The sequence below is a fragment of the Mesoplodon densirostris genome, chromosome 17 (assembly GCF_025265405.1).
Source record: "Mesoplodon densirostris isolate mMesDen1 chromosome 17, mMesDen1 primary haplotype, whole genome shotgun sequence".
In the NCBI taxonomy this organism is placed as follows: Eukaryota; Metazoa; Chordata; class Mammalia; order Artiodactyla; family Ziphiidae; genus Mesoplodon; species Mesoplodon densirostris.
In genome coordinates, this window is record NC_082677.1 from 37,064,624 (window position 1) to 37,084,640 (window position 20,017).

The window sequence follows — 20,017 nt, forward strand, 5'->3', positions numbered from 1 at the left end:
AGATATAACAAGTATTGGCAAGGTTCTAGAGAAAAGGGAAGCTTGTACACTTTTGGTGGGAATGTAAACTGTTTAGTCACTATGAAAAACAGCATGGGAGTTCCTCAAAATTTAAAAATATAACTACCTTATGATCTAGTATTTCCACTTTGGGATACATTTATCCAAAGGAAATAAAATCAGCATCTTTACCAATTCTTTTTTTTTTTTTTTTTTTTTGTGGTACGTGGGCTTCTCACCATTGTGGCCTCTCCAGTTGTGGAGCACAGGCTCCAGACGCGCAGGCTCAGTGGCCATGGCTCACGGGCCCAGCCACTCCGCAGCATGTGGGATCCTCCTGGACCGGGGCACAAAGCCACATCCCCTGCATCGGCAGGTGGACTCTCAACCACTGTGCCTCCAGGGAAACCCTGTATCGATTCTTATAGATAAGAATTACCTATATTCTCATATTTATTACAACATTATTTACAATAGCCAAGATATGGAAATAATTTAAATGTCTATAGACAGATGAATGAATAAAGAAAATGTGGGGGCTGCCCTGGTGGTGCAGTGGTTGAGAGTCCACCTGCCGATTCAGGGGACACAGTTTCGTGCCCTGGTCCGGGAAGATCCCACATGCCACAGAGCAGCTAGGCCTGTGAGCCATGGTCACTGAGCCTGAACGTCTGGAGCCTGTGCTCCACAATGGGAAAGGCCACAATAGTGAGAGGTCCTTGTACCACAAAAAAAAAAAAAAAAAAAAGAAAATGTGGTTTATACAGGCAATGGAATATTATTTAGCTTGAAAAAAATGAACTCTTGCCATATGTGGTAAAATGGTTAAACACGAGGAAATTATGTGTAGTGAAATAAGCCAGTCACAGAAAGATAAATGCTGCATGATTCCACTCACTCATGTGGTTTAGAATATAGTTATACACATAGAAGCAGAGAATAGAATGCTGAAGAAGGGGAATGAAGAGTTGCTATTCAATGGGAGTAAAGTTTCACTTATGAAAATGATTAAAGTCTAGAAATCGCCTGTAAAATAAATAAATAAATAAAATAATACCCAATAATAATAATAAATTATCATTGCCTCATCTGTGAACTAGCAGATGAAGAGAGAGGAAAATGTGCACCATTTCCCACTTTTAAGGCCAATGTCAAATGTTGGGAATTTTGGATGTGGTTCAATGAACCCCAGAAGTCACATAAATCTTACCAGTGTAGTAAATAACTTATTCTCCCAGTAAATAAACACAAAGAGGAAATGCAAAGAAAGAATAATTTCATTCTAACTTATCTCTTTCCAGTACAGTAGGGAGAAAGCATTTCCCCCTACACAGATTTATAAGGCATTCCATTCAACAATAAGCAGTATTAGAACTTCACACTTCAAGGTCAGTCACATCTCTATTCTTGTTAAAATCAGTTATTATGTATAAATTCTTATCTTAATTGACATACCTTAAGCATCTTTATATGTTCTTTTTTTTTTACTATTAATTCTTTGCTTCCACAACTGATCTCTTCTCATAATTTCCTCTCACTTTCCGCCATTCTGATAGGTCCCTTAAATTCCAGTCTTCCTTAATCCTCTCACCTTTCATTCTTCTATGCTATTAGTGTTTACTAATATTTTCCACGTTGTGGAAAATATAGAGAATAAAAATATTTGTTTTGGCCCATTTAATTAAAAGAAAATTGCTTAACCCTGAAGATGACAGATTCAGGGACTAATAACTGCTTTAAACCCAACTTATCCATCATGAGGGCTGAAATGATCAATATCTTGGCAGCCGTCTAACACATTTTAACACCCTTGTATTCAGTGATAAACTGGTTGGTGTTTGCTCACATTTTATTATGATTAATCTCATTCAAATCATCAAATATCATCTATATGTTATCAGTTTCCATATCTATATCTCCAGACATGAACTCTCTTTTGAGTTCTAAGAATTATTTTTTCAAACAATATCAAACTTATTTACTTAGACATCCATTAGTAATCTCAAATTTAGCCATAACAAAAAGTCAGAATATCTGACTTTTATGAATTAGATGTTAGTAACATCTCCCCCAGTTATGACAATCAATTGTGGCAATCATTGTGACATTGCCAATGTCACCAGGTTGTGGGGGCAAAATCACAGCCAGTTAAGCACAACTTCATTGAAATGTTCAGCTCAAAATAAAAAGCCTTTTAAAAGTCCTTTTAAAACTTTTTACCCATCATTTTAAGTGCCTAACAGCTCATTATTTAATAATTATTAAATTGTTTAAGAACTTTGTCACCTCATGTTGGAATATTTCAATTATTTCCCAACTAATCATCATCATTTTATCTTCTGAAAGTTGGAATGAATCAGTTTCAGTTATATCAAAGTAGTACTTCTAAAGCACAGAATTGATAAAGGTACTATGCAATTAAAAACCTTTTAGTAAATCCCAATCACTAACAGGATAAAGGCTTCAACATGGCCTTTGTTCTGGAATACATGAAAGTCATATGATTAGCCCCTTCACTCCCACTTAATTACAGTACCCTGTGAAGAGTCTTAAAGCAATATACAGAAAAAAATTAAACATTGAAAAAATATTTTCAAATTTTAAAAAATGTGATTAACAAACGCACACAAAAAATCACTGAAAATAAAGTCTTTATTAGTGTAAAATGCTATAGAGAGATCAAAAATTAAGTTTGAAAATTATACATTTGATTTATTTAAAAATGCAATTTTCTTTAAGAGGTTAAAGCAGAAGTGAGAATTTAGTTGAAGAATAGAAGTTGAAGAATGAATAAACTGAGACAGTAAGGGAGAAATTTTTTCCAAGGACTTTGGTTGTAAGAGAGGAAAAATAAAGTTTTATATAGTGCTGATTTTAGATGAATGATTGTGGTGATTTTGTGTTTATTTTAAGGTTGAAAACACTTAAACAAGTTTTGGGATAAGAATAATTAGGAGAAAGATCAAATGGGGCAGATAATGATTCCATTTAGAATAGAATTCCTGGAGGATAATCAGTTCAAGTTTAGGGAAGTTTTACCAAGTCCAAGCTCCTATTGTTTGCCAATAAATCTAGAGATGAGATGAAGTGTTGGGGCAAGGAATATCAACTTTACTTAGGATGAGGGTGAGGTGCTAAAGCTCAGACTCAGAAGCTCAATCTCAGTGAGAAGACAAGGGTTAGGTGAAAAACAGCTTGAAGAGGTCAGGTCATGGCAACTGAGGGTGCACTAAGAAGAAGGCTGAGACCACCATAGAGGCAAGACACCAATACTGGGAGGTGCATAAGGATAGGAGTGGGACAACCATAAGAACTATCACTAAGAGTGCTCCCAGGCAACAGGACACTGCCTACAGGAGCTCTGGGGGTGGATGTGAGTCACCATCGTCATCTTGGGCTTCAGAGGCGGGCACTCCTCACCTTTTCCAGGCCCAGGGGCAGATGAAAGGTCCCATCCCTGCTGACCCAGAAGGGCGTGGACAGCTACCATAACTAGAAATTCCATCAGCGGGTCACAGGACATGCCCAAGCTATCCAAGGAGGGTACAGATAGCTTCCACAACTAGGAGGTCCATTGGCGGATGCCAGGACCTGCCTCATTGTCCCAGGAGGGCGCAGATAACTCACCCCACTAGGAAATCCGTGAGCAAGTGCTAGGACCTGCCTCCACTGTCCCAGGACTGCGTGGAAACCTCTCACTACTAAGAAATCCAACAAGGGGTTCTGGGACCTACCCCACTGTCTGAGGAGGGTGTGGATATCTTCCCGAACTAGAAAAATCTATCAGTAGGTGCCAGAACCTCTCCTGCTGTCCTGGGAGTGTGGATAACTCTCACTACTAGGAAATCTGCCAGTGGGTTCTGAGACCCATCCCACTATCTTAGGAGGAGGCAGATAGCTCCCCTCTCTAGGAAACTCCCCCAGAGCAGGAGGTGAAACACAGCTGAGCCCCAGGGGCTATGTGACTAAGGAAGAAGAGCTGAAAACTCTCCTCATGGCTGTATGAACTACAGAGTTACACCACTTCTGACAGCCTCCTAAATTCAGCACCTGCAAAACATCCAAAAGAACAAGTGCTCTTGCAGCTGAGATGGGTCTGGCTTGAGCAGCTGTGGGCTTTGTGGGCACATACACATGAGGATAGGGTCAGACCAGTGTTCAAGCTGCCTCCATAGATTCCACAGCAGGTCCAGGTGCATGACTACTGAAGTCCTGGGAACTGACCTCAGTGGACCTGTACCAGTGGCCAGGTGAAAATAATGCCTGAGAGTCACCAAGGCAAATTGCTGGCATACCCTCAGTTAAGGCAGGACTGAGAGCAGTGCCAACAACAGTATATTCTGTGAGTCTGCACAATGTGTGAAAGAAGACACAATAGAGCACATTCACAGGTGAACAACTCCAAAGGAGGAAAACTCAGTGCCTTCTCCCAGTGGGTGTACTGCAACCCTACCTACCTAACACTGCAGATCAGAATCACAGCTAAGGAATAGATCTGGGGGCCTGCACTAAAACAACTAGGGAGCAGTTACCACCTGTGATAGGACACTGACAACCAAGAGCAAAGGGGAGGTCCCAGATCAATATCTAGGACAAGCACTGATCACCACAACACCAATCAAACTGACTCAAGGGAGAAATGGCACAAACATCTGGACCAATCTCACCCACAAGGAGGCAGACACCAGAAGCAAGAGGAACTATAATACTGCAGCCTGCAGAAGAGATATCACAAACACAGTAAGTTTGACAAAATTAGATGACAAAGAAATATGTTAAAGGTGAAGGAACAAGATAAAGACCTACAAGAACAACTAAATGAAGAGGAGATAAGCAATCTATCTGAAAAAGAATTGAGAGTAGTTATAGTAAAGATGATCCAAGTTCTTGGAAAAAGAATGGAGGTATGGATCAAGAAGATACAAGAAAAGTTTAACAAAGACCTAGAAGAACTAAAGAACAAACAAACAGAGATGAACAAGACAATAACTGAAATGAAAAATACACTAAAAGGAATCAAAAGCAGAACAGAAGAATGAATGAGTGAACTGGAAGACAGAATGGTGGAAATATCTGCCAAGGAACAGAATAAAGATAAAAGAATGAAATGAAATGAAGACAGTCTCAGAGACTTCTGGGCAACATTAAATGCACTAACTAATGCAACTAATTTGAATTATAGGGGTCCCAGAAGAAGAAAAAAGAGAAAGGGCCTGAGAGAATATTTGAAGTGAATATAGTCAAAAACTTCCTTAAAATGTGAAAAGAAATAGACACCCAAGTACAGTAAAAGCAGAGAGTCCCATACAGGATAAATCCAAGGAGGAACCCATCAAGAAACATACTAATCAAACTAACAAAAAATAATACAAAGAAAACATATTAAAACAAGAAAGGAAAAGCAGCAAATGACATACAAGGGAATCCTCATAAGGTTATCAGGTGATTTTTTAGCAGAAACTCTGCAGGCCAGAAGGGATGCAAGGGATATTTAAAGTGATGAAAGGGGAAAATCTACCACCAAGAATATTTCAACCAGCAAAGATCTCATTCAGATTCAATGGAGAATCAAAAGCTATAAAGACAAGCAAAAGGTAAGAGAACTGAGCACCACCAAACCAGCTTTACAACAAATGCTAAAAGGACTTCTGTAGGCAAGAAAAACAAGAGAAGGAAAAAAAGAGGAAGGAAAGAAAAACGACCTACAAAAGCAAACCCAAAACAATTAAGAAAATGGCAATACAAACAGACATATGGACAATTACCTTAAATGTAAATGGATTAAATGCTCCAACCAAAAGACACAGGCCTGGCTGAATGGATACAAAAATAACTTGTACATATGCTGTCCACAAGAGACCCACCTCAGACCTAGGGACAGACACAGAATAAAAGTGAGGGGATGGAAAAATAGAAGTCAAATAAAGCTGGAGTAGCACTACTCATATCAGACAAAATAGACTTTAAAAGAAAGACTGTTAAAAGAGACAAGGAAGGACACTATATAATGATCAAGTAATCATTCCAAGAAGAAGATATAAAAATTCAAAATAAATATGCACTCAACATAGGAGCACCTCAATTTAAAAGGCAAATGTTAAGAGCTGTAAAAAGGGAAATTGACAGTAACACAATAATAGTGGAGGATTTTAAATACACTAATGGACAGATAGATCATCCAGAATGAAAATAAATAAGGAAACATAAGCCTTAAATGACACACTGAACCAGATAGAATTAATTGATATTTATAGGACATTCCATCTAAAAGCAGCAGAATAAACTTTATTCTCAAGTGCACATGGAACATTCTCCAGTATAGATCCATCTTGGGTCACAAATCAAGCTTTGGTAAATTTAAGAAAATTGAAATCATATCAAGCATTTTTTCAACTACAATGGCATGAGATTAGAACTCAATTACAGGAAAAAAATCAAAAAAACAAACAAACAGGGCTTCCCTGTTGGCACAGTGGTTGAGAGTCCGCCTGCTGATGCAGGGGACATGGGTTCATGCCCCGGTCCAGGAAGATCCCACATGCCGCGGAGCAGCTGGACCTGTGAGCCATGGCCGCTGAGGCTGCGCATCCGGAGCCTGTGCTCCACAACAGGAGAGGCCACAACAGTTAGATAGGCCTGTGTACAGCAAAAAAAAAAAAAAAAAAAAAAAAAAAAATCCACAAACATGTGGAGGCTACACAATATGCTACTAAATAACAAAAGGAAGAAATCAAAGAGGAAATTAAAAATACCCAGAAACAAATGAGAATGAAAACATTATGACCCAAAACTTATGGGATGCAGCAAAACAGTTCTAAGAGGGAAGTTTATAGCAATATACTCTTACCTCAAGAAACAAGAGAAATCTCAAATAAACAACAAACCTCACACTTAAAGCAATTAGAGAAAGAAGAACAAGCAAAACTCAAAATTAGTAGAAGGAAAGAAATCATAAAGATAAGAACAGGAATAAATGAAAAGGAGACAATTAAAACAATAGCAAAGATTTATGAAACTAAAAGCTGGTTCTTTTTGAAGGTAAACAAAATTGATAAATCTTTAGCCAGACACACACAAAAAAGGGGGGAGATGACACAAATAATTAAAATTATAAATGAAATAGGAACAATTAAAACTGACACTGCAGAAATACAAAATATCATAAATGATTACTACAAGCAACTATATGCCAATAAAATGGACAACCTGGAAGAAATGGACAAATACTTTGAAAGGTACAAGCTTCCAAGTCTTAACCAAGAAGAAATAGAAAATATGAACAGACCAATCACAAGCAGTGAAATTGAAACTGTGGTTAAAAATCTTCCAACAAACAAAAGTCCAGGACCAGATGATTTCACAGATGAGTTCTATCAAATATTTAGCAAACAGCTAATACCTATCCTTCTCAAACTCTTCTAAAAAAATTCAGAGGGAGGATCTCTCCAAAGCTAATATGACAAGGCACCATCACCCTGATACCAAAACCCAGACAATTATATCACACAAAAAAGAAAATTACAGATTAAAATCACTGATTAACATAGACACAAAAATCCTCAAGAAAATAGTAGCAAACAGAATCCAACAACACATTAAATGGATCATGCCCCATGGTCAAGTGGGATTTACCTCAGTGATGCAAATATTCTTTGAAATATGCAAATCAATCATTGTGATACACCATATTAACAAATTAAAGAATAAAAACCATATGATCATCTCAATAGATGCAGAAAAAGCTTTTGACAAAACTCAACACCCATTTATGATAAAAACTCTCCAGAAAGTGGGTGTAGAGGGAACCTACCTCAACAAAATAAAGGCTATATATGACAAACACACAACATACATCATTCTCAATGATGAAAAACTGAAAGCATTTCCTCTAAGATCAGGAAAAAGACAAGGATGTCCACTCTTGCAACTTTTATTCAACATATTTTTGAAAGTCCTAGACACCACAATCTGAGAAGAAAAAGAAATAAAAGAAATCCAAATTGGGAAAGAAGAACTAAAACTATCACTGTTTGCAGATGACATGATACTATACAGAGAAAATCCTAAATATGTTACCAGAAAAATACTAGATCTCATCAATTAATTTGGTAAGGTTGCAAGATACAAAATTAATGCACAGAAATCTCTTGCATTCCTATACAATAACAATGAAAAATCTGAAAGAGAAATTAAGGAAACAATCCCATTCACCATCATAGCAAAAATAATAAAATACCTAGGAATAAACCTACCTAAGGAGGCAAAAGGCCTGTACTCAGAAAATTATAAGATACTTTTGGAAGAATCAAAAATGACACAAACAGATGGAGGATATACCATGTTCTTGGATTAGAGGAATCAATATTCTGAAAGTGACTATACTACCCAAGCAATGTAAAGATTCAATGCAATCCCCATCAAATTACCAATGGCATTTTTCACAGAATAAGTGCAAAGAAAATTATAATTTGTATGGAAACACAAAAGACCATGAATACCCAAATCAATCTTGAGACAGAGAAAAAGAGCTGGAGGAAGCAGGCTCCCTGACTTTAGACTATACAACAAAGCTACAGTCATCCAGACAGTATGGTACTGTCATGAAAACAGAAATATACATCAATGGATCAGGATACAAAACCTAGAGATAAAACTATGAATCTATGGTCACCTAATCTATGACAAAGGAGGCAAAAATAAACAATGGAGAAAAGACTGTCTCTTCAATAAATGGTGCTGGGAAAACTGGACAGCTACATATAAAAGAATGAAATTAGATCACTCCTTAACTTCATAAACAAAAATAACCTCAAAATGGATTAAAGACCTAAATGTAAGTCTAGACAACATAAAACTCTTGGGCTTCCCTGGTGGCGCAGTTGTTGAGAGTCCGCCTGCTGATGCAGAGGACACGGGTTCATGCCCTGGTCTGGGAGGATCCCACATGCCATGGAGAGACTGGGCCCATGAGCCATGGCCGCTGATCCTGCACGTCTGGAGCCTGTGCTCCACAACGGGAGAGGCCACAACAGTGAGAGGCCCACGTACCACAAAAAATCAAAACAAAACAAAACAAAACAAAAACATAAAACTCTTAAAGGAAAACATAGGAAGGACACCCTTTGACATAAATTGCAGCAAGATTTTTTTTGATCTGCCTCTTAGAGTAATGAAAATAAAAACAGAAATAAACAAATGGGATCTAATTAAACTAAAATCCTTTTGAACATCAAATGAAACCATAAACAAAACAAAAAGACAACTCTCAGAACAGAAGAAAATACTTGCCAATGAAGCAACCCACAAGGGATAAATCTCCAAAATATACAAACAGCTCATGCAGCTCAGTATCAAAAAAACAAACAACCACATCAAAAAATGGGCAGAAGATCTAAATAGGGATTTTTCCAAAGAAGATATACAGGTGGTCAACAAGCATATGAAAATAAGCTCAACATCACTTATCATTAGAGAAATACAAATCATAACTACAATGTGGTATTACCTCACACTGGTCAGAATGGCCATCATCAAAAAATCTACAATCAGTGTTGGAGAGGGTATGGAGAAAAGGGAACCCTCCTACACTGTTGGTGGGAATGTAAATTGATACAGCCACTATGGAGAACTGTATGGAATTTCCTTGAAAAACAAAAAATATCATTAATCATTAGAGAAATGCAAATCAAAACTACAATGAGATATCATCTCACACCAGTCAGAATGGCCATCATCAAGAAATCTAGAAACAATAAATGCTGGAGAGGGTGTGGAGAAAAGGGAACACTCTTGCACTGCTGGTGAGAATGTGAATTGGTACAGCCACTATGGAGAACAGTATGGAGGTTCTTTAAAAAACTAAAAATAGAACTACCATATGACCCCGCAATCCCACTACTAGGCATATACCCTGAGAAAACCATAATTCAAAAAGAGACATGTACCAAAATGTTCATTGCAGCTCTATTCACAACAGCCCGGAGCTGGAAACAACCTAAGTGTCCATCATCGGATGAATGGATAAAGAAGATGTGGCACATATATACAATGGAATATTACTCAGCCATAAAAAGAAACGAAACTGAGCTATTTGTAATGAGGTGGATAGACCTAGAGTCTGTCATACAGAGTGAAGTTAGTCAGAAAGAGAAAGACAAATACCGTATGCTAACACATATATACGGAATTAAAAAAAAAATGTCATGAAGAACCTAGGGGCAAAACGGGAATAAAGACACAGACCTACTTGAGAATGGACTTGAGGATATGGGGAGGGGGAAGGGTAAGCTGTGACAAAGCGAAAGAGAGGCATGGACATATATACAGTACCAAACGTAAGGTAGATAGTTAGTGGGAAGCAGCCGCAGAGCACAGGGAGATCAGCTCGGTTCTTTGTGACCGCCTGGAGGGGTGGGATGGGGAGGGTGGGAGGGAGGGAGATGCATGAGGGAAGGGATGTGGGAACAGATGTATATGTATGACTGATTCACTTTGTTATAAAACAGAAACTAATAAAGAAATAAAAATAAAAAAATAAAAATAAAAATAAAAAAGTGATACAGAGAATTAAAAAAACAAACAAACAAACAAACAAAAAAACCCAAAACTCCCATATGGCCCAGCAATCCCACTCCTGGGCATATATCAGTAGAAAAAGATACATGCACCTCAATGTTCATTGAAGCACTATTTAAATATAATAGCCAGGGCACGGGAGCAGCCTAAATGTCCATCAACAGAGGAATGGATAAAGAAGATGTGGTACATATATACAATGGGATACTACTCAGCCATAAAAAGGAACAGAATAATTCCATTTGCAGCAACATGGATGGACCTAGAGATTGTCATCCTGAGTGAAGTAAGTCAGATACAGAAAGACAAATATACAATATTGCTTATATGTGAAATCTTTAAAAAGGGGTAAAAAGAACTTATTAACAAAACAGAAGTAGAGTCATGGATGTAGAAAACAAACTTATGGTTACCAGGGGATAAGGGGTTTGGGAGGGATAAATTGGGAGATTGAGACTGACAGATACTCACTACTATATGTAAAATAGATAACTAATAAGAACCTGCTGTATAGCACAGGGAACTCTGTACTCTGTAATGGCCTCTATGGGAAATGAATCTCAAAAACGAAATAGTGGATGTATGTATATGTATAACTGATTCAATTTGCTGTACACCTGAAACTAACACAACATTGTAAATCAACTATACTCCAATTTTTATTTTTTTAAAAGAAACATAACAAATAAGTGCAGAATTAAAGTTCATGATTAAATACACATAAAAGTAACATTCATAATTTACATGGAAAGCCACATACAAAGTTAATTGATTACACGACAGTAAAGGAACTGGCAAAACTGAGAACTTGTTGCCGTAGAGTTTAAATATTTGCAACCTGAAACCAAAACCATAAAATTAAGTTTAAAAGTAATTTAAGAAAATTAAGTATATTAATTAAGTACTCAAGTAGTACTAACGATATAGAGCCCATAACCTATTTTAGTTACCAAATGTTAAAAAAAATATGTTATGTTTCTCTCATTCCCAGAATGTTAGTGTGCAGCTATTCTTATAAACATTGGGGAGATAAGAAAATGGTGAGAACCGGAGGTGTAAATGGCAGGTTAAGGCATCCTGCTCCATGACAACAGAAATTGAGCACTGCTTTGTTAAGATGTCCAAAGTTTCTCTTCATAACCTCTAAACTGAGTGACATTTTCTTCTATGACTCATTCTATACATTTCTCTGGTCTCTATAGGTAACAGAAACTCTCTTTTAACACCCCCCACCCCGCAGTTTCATCAGGAGATCACAGGAGATACACAAGCATTGCTCACAGGGTTGGCCTGGTGTTTGCCTTAATTCTAACAGCTCCAACACAAAGACGGGAACTCCCAAAATCGAGACACAACTACACTATGGATTACAACAGGCACGGAGGAGAGGCACAGGACTCTCCGGAGAAATACCTGGCATCTCAAACTTGGCAGTGTCTTTTGCCTTCATGTTCAGATGGGAGGATTTCCCACTTAAATCTGATGATAATGTTTACCAGATGTTACTGGTAATTATTATTTATTATTTAACATTATTTATTTATAATTTAACATTTAACATTTATTTGTTTATTTCCCCATCACAAACTCAGTAAAAGTGATAGAATCTGTCACCAAAGACAAAATTCAATTTGTCTCTCTTTTTCTCAAGAGGCCCCTAAGGTTGTACAGAGCCCCAAATGCAAGTGCTAGGATCTGATGGTACCACTGAAACGAATGTCACAGCTGATCTAAAGGTAACAAGCCAGTAGTCAGGCATGAGATCCTCAGAGCCCCTGGAGTGTCCACAGTGCCCTGATGAAGACTCTTTCCTTAATACTGGAGATGGAAAGCCTGGCTTAGGAAAAACAGACAGCCACATACGTCTTTGAGACCAGAGTTCCCGGGCAATCCCTCCAACCCCTTACTTAAGAGGCCCCAGAGCGCAGGCACCAGCCCCAGGAGTTTGAGAGGCCGATTCAGTGCTCTCAGTGGCAATCTGCCGTGCATATTGATTTTATGCCCAGTGAATAGTCACAGCCTGTTGTAGGTAATTTCTAAAAACTTTGCGTAGACGTCCCGCTTGCACTCCTCCTTGGGTTAAACAGGAATTTGTAGTAGCTGTCTCTGCACAAATCGCAATGACAGCATTTGGCTCTGTTCCAAAGGCACAAATGCATGAAGAGTCTGAGGGAACCTGATACTTTTAAAAACTCCACTTGAAACTGAAGTATTTCGGAAGGAAATTCACTGATGCCAAACTAGATTGTTTATTCCTTTTTTAAAACTTTGGCAGCAAAATATGCGATGTGCCATAGTTATCAGACTCGCAGATGAGGAAAACATCTTGATTGAAGTTAATGCAGCAAATATTAGCTGCTTGAAATCCTCTTCGTAGTTCCTGGATTAAATGCCCTGAAATATCAAGTATTCTTAGAAGGGCCCTCTTTGCATATGTGGTTGAAATTCTTGTTCCCTGGTGGTTGAGAGCAATGCAGCTCAGGGCACCCTCATGGGTTGGAATGCCCAGTGACGACTTCTTGGTGCTGGCCAGGTCCATGAGTAAGCCTGTGGCCTGTGTGTGTGCCTGGGGAGGCCAAGGGGGAAGTTCTTACTATTGGACAGAACACAGGAGATCTTTAGGGTTATAGAAGGTTTCAAAGACCTGCAATTGATGGGAATTGCATGTAAATGTAAACACCTTAATCAGACTACAAAACAACCACAATTCTAGCTCAGCCTTGACTTCTGTAGAAAATCCTATGACAATAAGTTTTCTTTTCCAGGTCATCTCAGATCATCACCTTGTTGGGAGGGTTTTTTTTTCCCCCACCATCAACTAAAGCTAAATACTGGGAGCAAAATAATACTTCAACATAACCAACTCCTCCTTCTAGAAATTCTTGTTCTTTTTCTTTCAGTGAATCGGCGTTATAGAATTGGAATCCATTTTCGATCCCACACACAAAGAGTCCATGGTACTGGTTGAAGTCGGCATAGAGCAACCAGTAGCCCTGTGGGTTAGACCTCAGGAAGTTCAGGGGTCAGTGGCGGGGGGTCTGCTGAGCTTCAGTGCTGCCTGCTGTCCAGTGGGTCCTTATAGCCAGCACAGAGGCTCCATGGTTTCATTTTGCAAGTATTTATTAGATGCAGCTATGCAGGAGCTGCACTCACAGCAATGAACAGGTTCTTCCATAAAGCTCCTCATGTGAAAACACAAAAATAACACTTTTAAAATAATGTTCTAAGTTGCATGAGTACTATAGGTGTAAGAAGTTTAATGGCACTCTGGCCTTTGGCATTCGGGAAGTGTTCTAGAACAAGGACTCATCTGAGCTAGTTGTGATTATTGGGGGAGAATTAAAAGTTCAGGTCTAGGTGAAATAATGATCACAGACATTATAGCAAAGGCATGCAAATACACAGAACAGAAATATAAAAATGCATACAGTTAGTAATTCTGGAATGTTAATTCTGAGGTGTAGTGTAAGAGAACAGGAGGCACATGTGTAAGTCATGAGAAATATGAAAAGCTTGAGATGCCCATTTCATGGAACCTATAATTTTTGCTGCGTTTCTAGGGTATTTTTTAAAACCTTAATATAAGTCAGATTTATGCTATAAAGATCACATTATAGATATGGTTTGGAGATTGTTGACAAAATACGTTAAAATGATGTACAATTAGGAGTCATCACAAAATTTCAGAAGATAAATTGTGAGTACCTGAAATAAAGCAATGACATTCCATTTTATGCAGTTGCAATAATTCATTTCCCTTTGCCACTGTCCTAACAGAGTTCAACTTTTTGTTCAGGAATCCCCATTTCCCACATATCCTGTGCACACTGGAGAAGACTGACCACATCCCTAGTGGGGGAGAGATGGCAGGGTTCATTGAAATGAACCAGTGCTTTGTATCCCACTGGACAGGCATTGATTAAGTACTGAACATACACAAAATTATTTGCTCATTCTTGTTAGAAATGCTGGAACTGATGGGCTTTTTCTGGAGGCATGTGTGAGAACAACAACTGTTGAAGCCACTACATTTACATATTAACAAATGATCACTGACAATCAGAATCACCAATAGAGTAAAAACCATGATTTGTCACAACTCTACTTATAATTTAAACCACTTTGTGTTGGGTTTTGGTTACCTTCAACAAAAACATCCTAAATAATATTTGGAGTCATCTAGGTGATTCACAATCATACTTAGGCCATTTAGAAGATCTTGTCTCTCTTTGCCCTCTGTAGGTTTTTAAAAATTATTACATTTTATAAAATCTGTGAAATTGAATAAGGGAAGTTTAGGTAGAAAGGGAAGCATTAACTTTCAATGTCCTTGCTTTAGCCTATTTTATCAGACCCTTAAAGTTATTTTTATTTTGTTTTGATGCTTAATTTTATATAGCATGTGAAAGCATATTTGTCTGCTAGGTTCTGGTAACTATTTTTGTAGTGATTTAATGATATCTAGTCACTTAACAAATAATATTCTCTACATGTTTTATATTGAATATATAAACGTGAATGTTAAATGGTAATTTTTATTTTTCCTATATTCTATCATAATTATTAACAATATATGAACAATAAATGATTTGTATCTGTACTAGCATAAAATATATTTTTTTACTCAAAAACTATGATGAGTGACACATAATTTTAATTAGACCTGTTTAAAAAACCAAAAGGAGCTATGGCTTCCTTGTTAGACATTTCACTGGTTTAAAATTTAAAGCAGCTGTACTTAGCATGGCAAACAAAACCAAGACCTTCTCTGACAACAATCTAATATCCAGCCTATATATATTTTTTTCTTTCTTTTTTTTACTGTGTGGCTTGTGCAATCTTAACTCCCCAACCAGGGGTCGAACCTGGGCCCTCCGCAGTGAAAGCACTGAGTCCTAACCACAGGACAGCCAGGGAATTCCCATACATTTTTTTCTTATTGATTTATGACACTGCTATGCTGTATATAGTTGTATTTTCTTTAAAAGGTGCACACTTATCTCTTTTTGTCCTTTGTACATCTCTCTATGTCTGAAACGTTTTCCTTCCCACCTATTCTATCTGATGATCTACTTCTCATTTGACAATCTTAACTAAATTTTACTTCCATGAACCCTCAATTGGCTTTCAGAGGCGGCAGAAGTAATAGACTTCTTTCTCTAATATTTAATGACATGGTAATTGTACATGAGAAAGTAATCTGACCAATAGTATTCCGATAACACTTTGAGTATATCACTATTATAATGCTCGGTATCAGCAGTGAATTTACCATAACCTAAATGAAACTTAAGACTCAGAGTACTATCACTTGCATTGGTCCCTTTGAAGTGCCTGTACGTTTTTTTATTTGTACACTGTAACATTTTTCTTTTTTATTCTTTTTTTTGTGTGTGTGTGGTACATGAGCCTCTCACTGCTGTGGCCTCTCCCATTGTGAAGCACAGGCTCCAGATGCGCAGGCTCAGCAACCATGGCTTACGGACCTAGCCACTCCACGGCATATGGGATCTTCCCGGACCAGGGCACGAACCCGTGTCCCCTGCATCAGCAGGCGGACTCGCAACCACTGCGCCACCAGGGAAGCCTTGTAACATTTTTCTTAACCCTCCCCCCCAAATTAAATAAGCTTCCAACCTGGAGGTATTCCTCACACTGTCTCATAGTTATCTGCCATTCTAGTCTGAAATATTTCAATGAGCAGGAACTTGTTTTATGCATGTTTATTTCTTTAGTGATACTCTGTTGTATATAACAGAATCAATAAAGATATGTTGAACAAATCATATCATTGACATGATAGAATTGGGTGTAAAACTGGAAAAATATGAGAGAAAGACAGATAAAATTCCTTTAGGAAAGAAAAAAGAAGAAAAAATTGATACATTTACCTACCTGATACACCTAGAAGATAGAGTTAGAAAATGTTCATGCTAGCCAATATAGGTAGACAGCCAAACTGACAACTAACTTTTTTATTAAAAATTCAGCTTCAAGTTTATGTAACAAGAAAATTTGGTTGGTGGGTTTCTTTTCTCAGATGTGTGGTTGTGTTTAACAGACAAAATCACTTTCACTATTTTCAAAGTATAGAAAAGACTTCTAAAAAACGTTGGGTTTATTGAGAGTATACCTTGGGGATACAAGAAAAAGTGATTTCTCTGACACTACTCCATCAATATCAATAATCTGCTCTGGGTTCACATGTACCTGTATTTGTAGTGGAAGAAAAATTGTCTATAATCAGTTTGTAAATATTTGAGGGTCAATTTCAATTGAACTAGAAATATAATTCAAAGCATGCAGTAACTGAGAAATTCATATCAACATTTTTATGAGATATTAAGTAATTTGCACTTATACTCTGGAAGTGTTTACTCAAATCCCTAATATGCAAAATGAAGTGAATTTAATGATCAGTAATCATATATTATCTTCATTTCTCTTATCTCCTACTCTTCAGCCATTTCCTCTCTACACACTATCTTAGCACATTCTTTATAGGTATTTCCCTATAAACCAATAAAATATATGATTATATTAGTTAAGCTAAAAAGAAACATTAGGATGATTAATGTTAACATTTTTGAATGAATTATTTTTGATGATGCTTTACACTAAGCATCTGTTTTAACCTAATAGTTATCACACATTCACATTTTCATTTTGTTTTAAATTCTGCTTAATAATAACCCATTGATCTTCATAAAAAGGGATAAACCCCAAATTATTTCATTACTTATTAAAATGTCTTAGGTCATCTTAGTAATGACCCAGTTTGCACATATATAAACGTGTGTATGTGTGTGTGTGTGTTTAAACTATTTTCTGAGGTCTTAAACAATTAGCTTTCAATGGGAACATAAATCTGAATATAAGGGAACAAGTACATTTTTACATTTTTACTCTCCTCAGTTTAGTATAATATTCTTCACCAGTCTTAATTACTTCAATGACCTTCTTAATTTGACCAATTCAAATTTTTTTTCATTTGTAATTTTGCATAATAATAGGATAAATAGGCAATCATGTGCCTAAACAAATTAGACATTTAAATAAAACTCATTATTCACAATTCATTAGACAAAATATTTTTATTAATTTCAATCATCCATAGAATACATTTCAACATTAAACATCATACTTTCTCCTTTTTGATTTAAATTTTTCACAATGTGAAATACAGTCAAATCCATATTAGTGATAAAACATTTATATTGTATTAAAATGTATCATTTCAAATTCTCCAAGTTTGAAAGAAAATAAAATGTACTTGATAAAAAGCAAGGTAGAACTAATCAGAATTTAAGTATCCTTTTGGAATTTTTTTTAAATTTATATACAAACTTGTATGAATTTCATGGACTCTAGTTAAGTTGTCATAAGTTGTTGATGTCTATTGACCAAGATGACCTTAACATTTTCCTCAGCTTGACTAAACTTTAAAGAGACTCCTTCTGTACTCTAAGTTCCTAACCTCCTTTTTCATAGAGCATTTACTTTAGAAAATTCTTAAGTTCTTTCTCTGCCACTTTGAGGTGTAAAATTTTAATTTTTAGTTTTATTTTTTTAAGATTTTATCTTATTATTTATTTATTTTATTATTTATTTTTGGCTGTGTTGGGTCTTTCTTAGTTGTGGCACACAGGATCTTCATTGAAGCATGCAGGATGTTTCATTGAACCGCTTGGGCTCTTCATTGTGGCATGTGGAGTTCTCTCTAGTTGTAGCATGTGGGTTTTCTCTTCTCTAGTTGTGGTGCACAGGTTCCAGGGCATGTGAGCTCTGTAGTTGTGGTGCATGGGTTCCAGAGCATTTGGGCTCTGTAGTTTGTGGCATACAGGCTCTCTGGTTGAGGTTCATGAGCTCATTAGTTGTGGTATGCTGGCTTAGTTGCCCTGCAGCATGTGGGATCTTAGTTACCTGACCAAGGATTGAGCCCATGTCCCCTGCATTGTAAGGTGGATTCTTTACCACTGGACCACGAGGGAAGTCTCATAAATTTTTTAAAAGTCAGTTTTAAAATGCAGGAGTATCTTTCTTAAGGACGTAGGAGACAACATTTTGAAATGTGACCATCAAGGAATGTGACCACATTATATTCCAATTTCTGGGTGAAGGTAAGTGCCTAACTTCAGTAGTGTAATTGACATGCTTTTCTGAGATAAGTCTCTTAAAAGGAGAAAGTAGAGTGTTTCCTTTCCACATCAAATTGGTATTATATCATAGACCAATGATGTCAAGTTGGGAAAAATAGGTATACATTCCTCAAATTAATTATAATTATTTGGAAAATTGTGTTTGATGCTTCCCTTATCCAAATCTATTTGCACCCAAAAAGGATTGGCATAGAAGTCTCTCATGCCATCAGTCAACAACTATATATTGAGCACTTTCAATGTGCCAGAAATTGATCTTGAAACAAATAAGATAGACAAGGTCTTTGTTGTCTTGAAACCAACAATTTTTTTTGGAAGCACAACATAAAAAAGTAAGTAGTGTTATGAAAAAAAAATTAATGAGGTGACAGAATAAATCCTAGAACATTTATTCTAGGTGAAGTAGTCAGGTAAGGTAGCCCAAGTAGGTGCTATTTGAATACAGCTCCAAATCTTAGAAGCTGCCAGGCTTTTAGAGATCCTTGAGGAAATATTTCAGAAGACTTAAATGGAGGAATAGTTGTAAAAGAAGAAGTGGGAGAATGGGGTAGGATGTGAGCAGATCTTATGAGGATTTAAAGACCCTGGAAAACAATAGTGAAGCAGATTCTAATAGTAAGCTTAGATGTGAGTGGAATGGAAAGGGTTACTATGAATTTCCTATAATTAAGGAAATAAATGTCTTAATAACTGGGAATGCTGGGGCTCATGAAATGCTTAACAGAGATCTACACTTTCTCAAATATCCCCCAAATATAATGTAAGTCTCTGTCCTGTGTAGGAAGATATTTTATATATTTTTTACCTCATATAATTTTATAATTTTCTTCTCTAAGCACACAATGCTTTTCCTTTTGGTGAAGTTCAACAGTCATGACTGTGATTTCTTTATATTTCTTGAAAAAATCTGTAAGATGCTGAATTAAAAATTTGACCAGTAAGTTCACTTTCACTTTGGGAAACAAATGAATAAAAACGAAAAACAGTTCTTTTATCCAAAATTGACTAAATAACCAATTGGTTAAAACAAAAATAAGAAAAACAGACAAAGGTATACTAAAGGAAAATATTGGACATGAATTATTTGTAAATATATATGTACTTGGATTTTTTAAAATTCACTTTTAGATATAGTTTGCTATAGTATACAGGACATTGATTAGAATTCATGATTTGGAATCTTCCTCTTTTCTGTCTAAAAGAACTTGCAACCTTTGCCTAAACTTTTTGGATGTTAGTTTATTCATTGGCATCCAAATCAAAGTGTTAAACTTAGGGGTAAC

At 36.7% G+C, this 20,017-nt stretch overlaps 1 pseudogene; it reads right to left on the reverse strand.

Moving 5' to 3' along the window:
• Positions 1-12,588: 12,588 nt before the first annotated feature.
• Positions 12,589-13,598, reverse strand: LOC132477422 (WD repeat domain phosphoinositide-interacting protein 3-like; annotated as a pseudogene).
• Positions 13,599-20,017: the final 6,419 nt, after the last annotated feature.